Genomic DNA, 15,276 nt, shown 5'->3' on the forward strand with positions numbered 1-15,276 from the left:
CTATTTACTCAAGGAGAGGATGGTTAGCATGTTAGAATTTCACTCCATGGTAGGAATAGACAAGGTTCAAATGAGGAGACAAATACTATAATTCAACGGTAATATTATGCATATAGATTACAAATAAGGGAAGATACAAATGTGTCTCTTCTACGTGTTGGTCGACTTTAGTAACAATACATTGTTGATACTCATAATAGCAGAATGGAAGAATCAAGATTAGTATGGATACATAATAGCCAGAAAGCATTGTGTGCTGAAGTATACTAAGGGCTTGCATATAAGATTAATATAAGCGATGCTGTCAATAGAGTCTCTGTGGCAGTGATAGATGCAAGATAGTTCTACCATCTATATATATACTAGGGGCCTTGATATATGCACCAATTGTATGAAGATTAAAAACTTATTTTGTTAAGAAGATGGAAAAACCTAACCTCTTTATTACCTTTACTTAAAATCCTAAGTGGGATGAAATAAGCAAAGCTTTACTGCCAGGTCAGGTTGTCCAAGATCGACCTAACTTGATTGCACGAGTTTTCTATGAGAAGCATAAGGATATGATGCACTTGTTGGTGAAAAAAGAATTATTTGGAAGGGTAGTGGGATTTGTTTTTGTTATTGAATTTTAAAAAGAGACTTTCTACAGGCACATATATTATTGATATTGGAAAGTGGACATAAACCTACTGAGATTGCTCACTATGATAAGTTTGTATCTGTTGAACTTCCAAATAAGGCGATGTTTCCTAAGTTGCACAACATAATTAGTCATTGTAATGTACATGGACCATGTGGGAAACTAAATATGCTCTCTCCTTATATGGTAAATGGAAGTTGCAAACATCGTTATTCTCGACAGTTTTCTGAGACTACTATTGATGACAATGGGTATCCAACTTACATGTGGCAAGACGAAAGTAGTTTCATACAAGTAAAGGATCATGAGGTGGATAGTCACAATGTGGGTTGTTCCATATAACCTTTTTCTCTCTATGAGGTACAAAGTCTATATTAACATAGAAGTATGCTCTACCATTATCGTAATGAAAATATTCATATAAGTATATATACAAAGGACATGATAGATCTACTATAGAGTTGCAAGATACACATGGGGTTATTGATGAGGTTAGTCAATATCTGGATGCACGTTATGTGTCTACGTGAGAGGCAAGTTGACACTTTTCGATGAGGTTAGTTAATATCCGGATGCGTGGTATGTGTCTATGTCAGAGGCAAGTTGGCGTTTATACCAATATGATTTACATAATGAAAACCATATATACAAATGTTGTCTATTCATTTTTCGATGCAAAATTATGTTATATTCAATGGACTAATGATTTGTGTGATGTAATAGTCCTCGTGATAGAAACTAAATAACTACTCTCACTGAATGGTTCATCAGAGCTGGTCAATTGCACACAGATTCAAATAGCGTGCTGTCTAACTTTTTGATCATGTACTAAAATAAAAAAGAAAATATGATTGGACATATGTATAATGTTAGCCCGAGTGTGCATGTGAGCAATATTATCTATACATGTTACTTATAGTGTGTAAAGGCTACATATCTTTTGAGGATGTACAAATAGTGAATGGACATTTGTACTGTTGTTTTAAGATTTCATGTGAAGCTAGAGGAATGCTGGAGAGATACGAGTGGTATATATGTCTTCAAGAAGCTGCATTTCAAAAAACGAGATTCTAATTGCATCAACTTTTTGTCATTATTCTGGTTTTTTGTGAGCCTATATCTCTTGGACAGGTTTGGCACAAATTCTCTACCGAACTTCCAAATATTTTTTTCATGGCTTGGAGAGAAGGTGTGCTGACATTGGTGTTTGTCATTCTATAGCTAAGAATCAATCTCTATTGCACATGTATCATCAGAGTCCTTCATTTTCTCTTGTAAGGTCCCTCCCATGCCATTTATGTGTCTCTTTTAATATAGATTTCAAGAAGGAAAGAGAGCACACTTAGAGAAGGCTGAGACAATAAGGCTAGAAACATTAGGAAAATGATAAGAGTAAAAATATTAGCTCCATAAAATCCTAAAAGAAATAAGAAGACAAGAATAGTTCTATTAAGAGATAAGTATCTCCAAAAATAGAAATTCAAATTTAGGTAATAGGAGGTCATATTTAGAGTACTTTTACATATTTAGAGACCATGCATGCTAAAAATCATTGAAAACCAATGGGATTTTTAAACGTAAGTGTGTAGTACATCCATTTAAAAGTAACAATGCAGCTATTCTTGAAGATGCACATGCGAAAGCAACTTGATTCTATCCACATAATCAAGATAGAAAGGCATTATAAATATATATTTTGCCTAATCCACTTGGTCTATCAAGGAAAAAAAACAATGGCAAAAAACATTGCCATTGTTCAAATAAACAGCCTCAAAAATGGTATGAAATGCTCTTGATTAACAATTATTAAGACTCCTTTTTTGGAAAGAGCCAAATCATCCTGTTGAGAACAGAATCAAACATCATCTCTTTCTATCAACAAACCATTGTTTTCAGTAGCAAGAGTTGATCTATCAGGAAGAGACAACCCTTCAAAATCATGTAGACGTTTTTCATATTATTGTAAGAGGTCTTACATGTGTAATAGAGATTGATTCTTAGCTATAGAATGACAAACACCAATGTCAGCACACCTTCTCTCCAAACCATGAAAAAAATATTTGGAAGTTCGGTAGAGAATTTGTGCCAAACCTGTCCAAGAGATATAGGCTCACAAAAAGCAGAATAATGACAAAAAGTTGATGCAATGAGAATCTGGTTTTTTGAAATGCAGCTTCTTGAAGACATGTATACCACTCGTATCTCTCCAGCATTCCTCTGGCTTCACATGATATATATATATATATATATATATATATATATATATATATATATATATATATGTATGTATGTATGTATACATACATATATATATATATATATATATATATATATATATATATGTATATATATGTATGTATACATATGTACATATATATATGTATACATATGTATACATATATATATATATGTATATATATATATATATATGTATGTACATATATATACATATATATGTATATATATATATATATGTATGTACATATATATACATATATATGTATATATATATGTATATATATATATATGTATGTACATATATATACATATATATGTATATATATATGTATACATATATATATATATATATATATATATATATATATGTATACATATACATATATATATATATATATATATATATGTATATACATATATATATATATATATATATATATATATACATATATATATATGTATGTATGTATGTATGTATATTTGCCTAGAGATGAAGAGCTATAAGCTTGCTGATATTGTCTGATCCAAGAGCACTAAAAGGAACCATTGAGATGTCTAGAGAATTTTTTGTAAACAATTAAAAAAAATGAGCCAAGGGAGACACTAAGGGAGAACTCCACATTAGATTCACCTAAGAATCACCACCAATTGTTATATAATGTTTCCTTATAATTGAATTTTGATTACACATTATTAATAAGAAAGGAGATCATTTTATAAGTTATAAATTAAAGAAGAAAAGAGAGGACAATGTGTGCACCCTCCCCTCCCCTCCCCTCCATGTATGTATGTACGCATACTTTGTTGAATATATAAAAAGGCCTCGGACACATGGCCCTCTAAATCAAGAGGATGACTCAACTTTGGAAGCCATGGTATAACTCTATTTCTTAATTATTATTTCAGCTAACATGTCAAGAGAAGTAGGGTGACTGATTCTTTGAGTGAAATTACAATTAACACTTGCATGGTTGTTGCCTTTGAATGAGTGTGGAGAAAATTTGCAAGAGTTTGAAGAGATTATATTGTAAAGTATGTTTCACAAGGTTATAAGGGGTTGTGATTTAAATCGCATGTATATTTTACATCTGTATGTGCAATAACTTTGGCATGGAAAGAAGTATATATACAATGGGTTTACTCTAAGAAACTAGAAAAGGCAGAATATGGTCACACACACACACACACACACACACACACACACACACACACACATGTAGATACATGTAATACATAGATCACACATGGATGCACAAGCACAATCACATGATGCTAATTTGAAAAAGAAGGAGAAAATGTTATCATCTAGCAATTTGTGGCATGACTCTATTTCTTAATTATTAGCCCATGAGTAGCAACATGCTAACATGTCAAGAGAAGGAGGGTGATTTATTCTTTGAGTGAAATTACAATTAACATTTGCATGTTTGGATGAGTGTGGAGAAAATTTGCACGAGTTTGAAGTGAGTATATTGTGAAGTATATATCATAATGTTATAAGGGGTTGTATTTGAATTAGTATATTTTACATTTTTATGTGCAATACCTTTGGCACGGAAAGGAGTATATAAAAAATGGGTTTATAAGAATCTAGCAAAGGCAGAATATGGTGACATAGACACACACATGTAGATACATGTAACACATAGATCACACATGGATACACATGCACAGTCGAATACATGCTAATTTCAAAAAAAAGAAGACAATAGTACCATATAGCAATTTGTGGCATGACTCTATTTCTTAATTATCAGCCCATGAGTAGCAACATGCTAACATGTCAAGAGAAGGAAGGTGATTGATTCTTGAGTGCAGTTACAATTAAAATTTGCATGTTTGTTGCCTTTGGGCTGAGTGTGGAGCAAATTTACAAGAGTCTCAAGAGAGTATACTATAAAGTATGTTTCATAAGGTTATAAGGGGTTGTGATTTGAATCCCATGTATATTTTACATTTGTATAGTTGTAATGGTAAGGATAAAGGGTAGGATAGGTAGTATTGTTTTCTTCTACTCTCTCTCTCTCTCTCTCTCTCTCTCTCTCTCTCTCTCTCTCTCTCTCATCCACTAAAAAAAAAGGATCGTGATTGTTATTAATGTGTAAAGGTTGTTTATGTTTTATGTAGAGATATGTCATTGCATATTTTAAAGGTGATCTATGAAAATAATAAATTGTTAGATACGTTCTTTTTTAGCAAGGCTCCACAATTGGGTGATATTTGATAGCATGTACACCAACCCAACTCGAAATGGGAAGTTCATGGATTTGATGAATGGCATGATGCTAATCCATGGTATATTTATATAATGTTAGGCCCCTATAACTACATGATAATCTTAAGCTCCTCTTAATCAAAGAGACATTAGGATCATTAGATGTATTTTATATTGTGGGTAGCAGATATAAAAGCTCTAAGGAAAAGTGCTATATTTTCAGGAAAATATTGAAATGCATTTCGATAAGAAAACTGATAAAGATAATGATGTAATAATCTTTGAGATTATTAATGGATGTCTTTCTCTCTCTACATCTCTTTATAATTGTTTGTCACTCATCCAACGCACCATGCAAATTTCAATGTGAGGAGTTATCATTCTCGTTCTCTTATACTTATATAGCGCACATGGTCACTCTCTCTATCTTGGTTCCTCTCTGTGTCTCTGTCTCTCACACCCACATGTGCTAATTAGTTCTTGTTTTCTCTCTCTCACACACATACAAATAAGTAAATATGTTAGTTCTCTTTCTCTTTGGATATTACACACCCACATTCTCTCCCCCTCATGCTCTGTTTCGCTGTAACTCACTCTAGCTATTATACAGATGTAAGATTCCTCCCCAGCCTCTCAAAATGTCCAGCATATTTCCCTGTAATCAATACCCTCTTCAGAAATATAAGAGATCTTGTCTCTGACTGTTTTGGCATAGAGAGAGAAAATATTCTAAAGAGAGAATATTCAGATTTTGAATAATTCTGGATAGAAAAATATCTCATATAATTAAGATGAATTCCCCTGAAATAGAAATTCAAAAAGAACTTTCCAATGTGCAATTGGAATTTATTGGAAATGGGTATAAAGGACCTTAGCCTAAGGGTCTAGATTTTTAGAAATTTTTGGATTATAGTCCAATTAAGGTTCCTATGGGCCAATAGCATCAATCCATGTGTAGGGAGGAGATAAATCCAATTTGTAAAAGAAGATACCCAAAAATGAGTAAATGCTCACATAAGATGAAGAGTTGACTATGTACAAGGTTTATTAGTAAGAAACTATGAGTAATATCAAAAATATGAGATATTTTGGGTATCCAAAAATGAGTAAATGCTCACATAAGATGAAGAGTTGAAAATGTACATGTAAGATTCCTCCCCAGCCTTCGAGGTATACAGGAGTAAGAATCTCCCTTTCTGATCTTATAATTATTCCCTCTCTAAAATAAAAGAAAGTTTCTGTTTAAAACAAGGAAGACCCTTTTCCTAGAATACTTCTCAGGAGTCCCACCTGTTTTAAGGATTTAGAACAATGAGTTCAGAAGTGAGAATCGGTGTTTTGGATACCAAGGTTTTGGTTTTCATTCGAGTACGGCCCAAAAGAAGTTCTTTATCTCTTGGGGAGTATAAGAAGTTATCCCCCAGATATTGTGACCCTTATATCTGAATTCAATGAAAGTAGGTGACTTAGCCTACAAGCTTCTTTTATCTCCTCATCTCAAAATTCTTAATGCCTTCTATAGAAAAATGTGTCAAACCCAAATAAAGGAAAGACGGTAAAACTTCAGTGGCAAGATACCGTTGGCTTCTAAGTTACGCTAGCTCCTTCCTTTATATAAGTCGTAACTTTTACTTGTCGCTCACAGTAATCTTACTTCCATCGATCTCTCTTCTTCTTAATCTCCTTCATGGCTTGGCAACAGGAATTAGTTTTATCCATGATGATTTCTCACCTTCAAGACGCAAGAGAGTGTGTGAAGAAAGATTTTATAGAACAGTATGAGCGCTCACTTTTCCCTCACTTGGGAACTTCTGTAGCGCAGACCAAATGGCGGACCTATCAAGACATAACTAGGGTAACACCCTGGGATCAGCAGCACTTTCGTAACAATGTCCGCTTGGCCATGGTTATTGAAGCCTTAGGTTTGGGTCCCCGATACTACTGCATCATGAGATCAAGGCATCTTGGGTTTTCTGAGCGGGTCTTCTTACTGGCGTGTTTTCTTCCTCATGAGAAGATATGCCTTTATCCCGTTTTTGGCTTGCCTCTCAGAGGTCCTTTTGTTAGATCACCTCATACCACTGAGATAGGTGCGGCAATAACTAGCAGAATCATTCCCATAGATAAGTTACCCTATACTTGTGCAGCTTGTGAGTGCTGCTTTTGTGACCATATGATGGACGGGCTTATGGAAGTGTAAAGAGTTCTTCTATCTTTACTGTATAAGTTCCGAAAATGAATAAAGTTTAAATCTTGTTCTTATTTTGAATCTTGTTCTCTTTAAGACTTTTCTTGGTGGTTAATCTTGATTAAAAATTTTCTCTAAGTCTCATATTCATGCATCTTGCGAAATTATCCCAGTTTGCGAGATGAGGACATCTCGCATTTTTTAAGTGGGGTAGAATGTAAGATTCCTCCCCTAACCCCTTTTTGATATCTAGCATATTTCCCTGTAATCAATTCCTTTTCTGAAATATAAGAGATCTTGTTTGTGGCTGTTTTAACCTAGAGAGAGAAAATTATTCTAGAGAGAGAATATTCAGATTATGAATATTTTTGGATATAAAAATAACACATCTTATTAAAATAAGTTCCCCTAAATCAGAAATTCAAAAAGAATTTTCCAATGTGCAATTGGAATTAATTGGAAATAGGTATAAAGAACCTTAGTCTAAGGGTCTAGATTTTCAGAAATTTTTGGATTATGGTTCAATTAAGGTTCCTATGGGCCAATAGCATCAATCCATGTGTAGGGAGGAGATAAATCCAATTTGTAAAAGAAGATACCCAAAAATGAGTAAATGCTCACATAAGATGAAGAGTTGAAAATGTACAAGGTTTATTAGTAAAAAACTATGAGCAATAAAATTTTGACACTTATGTAAGGAAGGGGAGTTCTTTAAAGAAGGTGCATATTTCACATAAGATGAAGAGTTGAAAATGTACAAGGTTTATTAGTAAAAAACTATGAGCAATAAAATTTTGACACATATGTAAGGAAGGGGAGTTCTTTAAAGAAGGTGCATATTTCACATAAGATGAAGAGTTGAAAATGTACAAGGTTTATTAGAAAAAAAAACTATGAGCAATAAAATTTTGACACGTATGTAAGGAAGGGGAGTTCTTTAAAGAAGGTGCATATTTCACATAAGATGAAGAGTTGAAAATGTACAAGGTTTATTAGAAAAAAAAACTATGAACAATAGAATTTTGACACATATGTAAGGAAGGGGAGTCCTTTAAAGGAGGTGCATATTTCACATGCTTGAATGAGTTTTAAACTCAAAAATAATGTGATATTTTTATCTCTCATATCTCTTGAACCAAACCAAATCAAAATGGAACCAAATCGAATAAAAAAGTAACCAAACTAGGTCCAAATCTAGTTCAAATTCAACCAAACTGACTTGGAAAATTCTAGAATTAGTTTGTTTGGTTAGGAGCTCAATTTTTCCTATAAATAGAAGCCTTCCCTTGTTGAAAAAGATATAATGTCTTATGCATTGTTACTCTACTCTACCTAAGCCAAGAACTGTGAATTCTTTAATAATTCACTAGTTTTTGACACTTCTCTCTTTCTTAAATCCCCATTGGTGGCTCCATCAACATACGAAACCAATTGATTGGTTGGGGGCCTCTACCGTGAACAAAGAATCAAGCAAATTATAAGATAAGTATAGTGAATTTTGATCTTTTCTATAATTTCTCAATGATTCTCTCTTCTCAACCCCTCTCAAGCTTGAGAAGCTTAATTGGTATGGTTTATGAAATGCTATTGAAGTTAATTAATTAATGATAGTAAAGAATTACATAAATTTCCATTTATGTTTAATTCTAATTATTTTTCTCTCTCTCTCACTTAAGAAATGGTCATACTCATGACCCATTCTCAATCCAAATGAAGCTTTTCATAAGGCTTTTCCTTAATCCAAGATTAAGCTATGCTTGAGGCCAAATTAATGACTTTTTTCTATACTTTTAGTTTATGTTTATCGATGATTCAATCCATTATGGATTGATGATCCAATTAGAGACCATTCTAATTATTTCCTTAATGATAAGCCTTATTCCTTAGAAAAAATTGAGACTTATCAGTCATAGTAGCGGAGCTATGGCAAAATTTTTATAGAAATTACGCATAAAATAATTTCATTCAAAGCATAAAAAGAGGACTTCCTGCCATATTCTAGGAACTATCATCCTAGATTAATTAAAAGAATTTTATTAGGCATGGAGATGTGGATGTTTGCATGTAGATGTAGATGTATGGATGTGAGTGTGAATGTGGAGGTGGATGTATGCATGGAGATGTGGATGTATGCATGTAGAAGTAGATGTATAGATGAGGATGTAAATGGAGATGTGGATGGATGCATGTAGATGTAGATGTATAGATGTCGATGTGAATGGAGATTTGGATGTATGCATGTAGATGTAGATGTATAGATATAGATGTGGATGTGGAGGTGGATGGATGCATGTAGATGTAGATGTATAGATGTAGATGTGAATGGAGATGTGGATGTATGCATGTAGATGTAGATGTATAGATGTAGATGTGGATGTGGAGGTGGATGTATGCAAGTAGATGTAGATGTGGAGGTGGATGTATGCATGTAGATGTAGATGTATAGATGTGGATGTGAATGTGGAGGTGGATGTATGCATGGAGATGTGGATGTATGCATGTAGAAGTAGATGTATAGATGAGGATGTAAATGGAGATGTGGATGGATGCATGTAGATGTAGATGTGAATGGAGATGTGGATGTATGCATGTAGATGTAGATGTATAGATATAGATGTGGATGTGGAGGTGGATGGATGCATGTAGATGTAGATGTATAGATGTAGATGTGAATGGAGATGTGGATGTATGCATGTAGATGTAGATGTATAGATGTGGATGTGGATGTGGAGGTGGATGTATGCATGTAGATGTAGATATGGATGTAGATGTGGAGGTGGATGTATGCATGTAGATGTAGATGTATAGATGTGGATGTGAATGTGGAGGTGGATGTATGCATGTAGATGTAGATGTATGGAGGTGAATGTAAATGTGGATGTGGATGTATGCATAAAGATGTGGATGTATGCATGTAGATGTGAATGTACGCATATAGATGTGGATGTATGGATGTGAATGTGCATGTAGATGTGGATGTATGGATGTGGATGCATGAATGTGCATGTAGATGTGGATGTGAAAATAGATGTATGGATGTAGATGTGGATGTATGGATGTGAATATATGATATGTGATGTGAAGGTATCTGAAGTGATGAGATGGAAAATGATGTGATGGGATGAGTATACATATAAATGGAATATGGAATAAGTAATGTAGATTGATGAGGGATAATGTGAAAAAATGAAAGTTAAAATAGAAATTGTATTGTAAACTGTTTGTAAATGACTGTTTTATGTCAAGAATGCTGGGGGAGCATTTTGACCATCTTGTGATTAAGGTCGTGGACCTAACTGATAAAGTTGCAACTGCTGACGGAGAGTCAATGAAGGACGTCTCGCGTAGCAAGGTCGGCCGAGGTCTTGACCAGCCTCGGTGTGATTAAAATGGTGAGCTTCCGGTACGGTGGATGAGGGGCCAAGGAAGCGGCCTATGAGTGAAGCGCTAGGTCACCTGCAAAGGATCCTAGAGGGTGCTGACCATACAGTGCTCGGGCTCTGGGTCGCCTAGGATACCCACGCGTGCGTCGAGGAAGATATTGGAACAGAGTTGGAGTTGTTCTCTGAAATCGGGCATGGATCTGGTTGATTGACCTTGCTGGTCTTCAATGGATGAGTCCATGGCTCTTTATATGGATCTGTTGGTTGATCTTGCTGATCTTCAACGAGAGTCCATCTTGATAAGTGATTATATTGCCGAGTATTATGGGCTAGGGATTAGGAAACGGCCCCTGAGTGGACAGGTGGTGAGCGTCCTAGTTGCCAATGATGCCATAGATACTCTGATGAAGGAATGATGGGAAAATTAAGAATCAACTGGATAAATTGGAAGACGGTGATCAGTAATACTATGGTTTTATTAAAGGATTGTTTTAAACTGGTTGAATCTGTGAAAAGGCAATTTCATATTGGGTGTGTGAGTGGTGTGACTAGTTTTATTTTGCATGAACATCCGGCTAGGGGGCCTTGGAACTCTTTTCCTTGGTACCCGGGACAAAACCTAACCAAATTATTAATTGGATCCCATCACTACAGTGGTTGGGCGGTTGGCTAACCCATGGGATCGGATGGGGTTAGGCTGGACTGATGGATCCGTAAATCGAGACTCAAACTTTTGTTTTTATGATAGATAAATTAAATCCCGGACAGTAACTGTTCTGTGGATAGGAATGGCTGTGCCTCTTGAATGGGGAAAAAAGCGTTGATCCCAATGATCCAAGTGCAAGTTTCTTCCTTGATCTGACCAAGTATCTTATAGATGTAATTGGATCAGAAATGATCTTGACTACGTTAGAGTAAAAAGTTATCCTGGTGGAATCGCCCGTGTTTTCTAGTAAAGGAAGTTTTTCCGGGTTCGGTTTTGGAACAACCGACGGATTAGTCTCTTATCCGGATATCTGTGGGTGAGGCCCCGAATGTGGGACCCCTGTCCCGCGTGAGAAGTGCTACTTCCGCTGTTAGTATCCCGAATCTGTTGCTCGGTGGGAACAGGGATCTTACATACAAGGTTTATTTTTATTAGTAAAAAACTATGAGCAATATTAAAAATATGAGATATTTGGATATAATGATTGCATTTTGACACATATGTAAGGAAGGGGAGTTCTTTAAAGGAGGTGCATATTTCACATAAGATGAAGAGTTGAAAATGTACAAGGTTTATTAGTAAAAAAACTATGAGCAATATTAAAAATATGAGATAATTGGGTATAATGATTCCATTTTGACACATATGTAAGGAAGGGGAGTTCTTTAAAGGAGGTGCATATTTCACATGCTTGAATGAGTTTTAAACTCATAAAAATTGAGATATTTCATCTCTCCTCTCTCCTCATTCAAGTCTAGTTCCAAAAAGTTATTTTAACTGACCTAAAAATGGTCAAAAATTGACCAAACTGATTTGGAAAATTCTAGAATCAGTTTGTTTGGTTAGGAGCTCAATTTTTCCTATAAATAGAAGCCTCCCCCTTGTTGAAAAATAGATAGTGTTTATGCATCGTTACTCTACTCCACCTAAGCCAAGAACTGTGAATTCATTAATAATTCACTAGTTTTTGGAGCTTCCCTCTTTCTTCAATCCCCATTAGCGGCTCCATCAACATACTTAACCAATTGATTGGTTGGGGGCCTATACCGTGAACAAAGAATCAAGCAATTTGTAAGGTAATTAGTGAATTTTGATCATTTTCTATAATTTCTCAATGTTTCTCTCTTCTCAACCCCTCTCAAGCTTGAGAAGCTTAATTGGAATGGTTTTTGAATGCTATTGAAGTTAATTGATGAATGGTAGTGAAGAGTTACATAATTTGATGAATGCTATTGAAGTTAATTGATTAATGATAGTTAAGAATTACATAAATTTCCATTTATGCTTAATTCTAATGGTTTTTATGTAATTTATCTCTCTCACTCAAGAAATGGTCATACTCATGACCCATTCTCAATCCAAATGAAGCTTTTCATAAAGCTTTTCCTTAATCCAAGATTAATCTATGCTTGAGGCCAAATTAATGGCTTTTTTCTATGCTTTTAGTTTATGTATTTCATGAATATTAATGATTCAATCCATTAGGGATTAATGATCCAATTAGGGATCATTCTAATTATTTCCTTAAAGATAAGCTTTATCCCTTAGAAAAATTGAGATTTATCAGTCATAGCAGCAGCGGAGCTATGGCAAATTTTTTTATAAAAATTACTCATAAAATAATTTCATTCAAAGCATAAAAAGAGGACTTCCTACCATATTCTAGGAATTATCATCCTAGATTAATTGAAAGATATTCATTGTAATCCTAGAGAAATTGATTTTTATATTATGCATAATTGAATTTCATGCATAGAGGTATGCATAAGAGATGAATATTTTATTATAAAAGAGTTACTTTTAGCTTAATTGAAATTCATGTATAGAGGTATGCATAAGAGATGAATATTTTATTATAAAAGTGTTACTTTTAGCATAATTAAAATTCATGCATAGAGGTATCCATAAGAGTTGATTAATTTATTATAAAAGTGTTACTTTTATCATATTTGGATTTCATGCATAGAGGTATGCATAAGAATTGATTATTTTATTATAAAAGTGTTACTTTTATCACAATTGAATTACATGCATAGAAGTATGCATAAGAGTTGATTATTTTATTATAAAAGTATTACTTTTATCACAATTGAATTTCATGCATAGAAGTATGCATAAGAGTTGATTAATTTATTATAAAAGTGTTACTTTTAATATATTTGGATTTCATGCATAGAGGTATGCATAAGAGTTGATTATTTTATTATAAAAGTGTTACTTTTATCACAATTGAATTTCATGCATAGAAGTATGCATAAGAGTTGATTAATATATTATAAAAGTGTTACTTTTATCATATTTGGATTTCATGCATAGAGGTATGCATAAGAGTTGATTATTTTATTATAAAAGTGTTACTTTTATCACAATTGAATTTCATGCATAGAAGTATGCATAAGAGTTGATTATTTTATTATAAAAGTGTTACTTTTATCATATTTGGATTTCATGCATAGAAGTATGCATAAAAGATATTCTTTTTATACTAAAAGTGTGATTTTCATCATAAATGGATTTTATGCATAACTTAGATGCATAAGAGAAATTCTTTTATTCTAAAAGTCTAATTCCTACCAAATCTTATTTATGCATAGGAATATGCATAAAAGATTGATTCAAAAGTGTCATTCTCATCTAAATTGAATTTATGCATAGGAAGATGCATAAAAGATCGAATTTTAATTCAAAAGTGTCATTTTCATTTAAAATGAATTTATGCATAGGAAGATGCATAAAAGATTGATTTTTACTTCGAAAGTATTAATCTCCTTAAATGGAATTTATGCATAAATAAATGTGTAAAGAAATCTTATATCAAATATAAGAATTCTCTTGTATTCTATAAATAGATATGAGATGTGATAGGATGTGATAAGAAGTGTATAAGATGTGATAAGATGCTTATAAAATAAGTTAACAGGTGATAAGATGAATTAAGATGTGATAAGATGTGTATGAGATGAGGTAAGAAGTGTATGTGATAGGATAAGATGTATATGGGTTGTGATAGGGCAAGAATGGATGTGATGTAAAAGATTAGATGTTAAGACATATGGGGTTATATGAATGGAAATGTGGAAATGGATGTATGTATTCATGTGGATGTGTGGATGTGGAGATGGGAGTGTGGATGTATGAATGTGAAAATGGATGTATGCATGAAGATGTATATGCATAGATGTGAATGTGGATGTAGACGTGGCTGTATAGATGTAAATGGATGTAGACGTGGCTGTATAGATGTGAATGTGGAATGTGGATGTGGATGTATGTATGTATGTGGATGTAGATGTGGATGTATAGATGTGAATGGGAATGTGGATGTGGATGTATGTGAATGTGGATGTAGATGTGGATGTATAGATGTGAATGGGAATGTGGATGTGGATGTATGTGAATGTGGATGTAGATGTGGATGTATAGATGTGGATGTGGATGTATGTATGTATGTGGATGTATAGATGTGAATGAGAATGTGGATGTGGATGTATGTATGAATGTGGATGTGGATGTATGAATGAGGACGTGATAGTGGATGTATGCATGTGGATGTGGATGTATGGATGTGGATGTGGATATGGATGTGTATGTATGAATGTGGATATGGGATGTGGATGTATAAATAAGGATGTGAAAATGGAGGTAAGCATGTAGATATGGATGTATGGATGTGAATGTGGATGTGGATGTGGATGTATGAATGTGGATATGGATGTGAATATATGATATGTGATGTGAAGGAATCTGAAGTGAAGAGATGAAAAATGTTGTGATTGGATGAGTACACATATAAATGGAATGTGGAATAAGTAATGCGGATTAATGAGGGATAATGTGGAAAAATGAGAGTTAATATAGAAATTGTATTTGTAATCTGTTTGTAAATGCTGTTTGTAAATGGCTATT

The sequence above is a fragment of the Cibotium barometz genome, chromosome 37 (assembly GCF_041138505.1).
Source record: "Cibotium barometz isolate CiBa-2024 chromosome 37, ASM4113850v1, whole genome shotgun sequence".
NCBI lineage: Eukaryota > Viridiplantae > Streptophyta > Polypodiopsida > Cyatheales > Cibotiaceae > Cibotium > Cibotium barometz.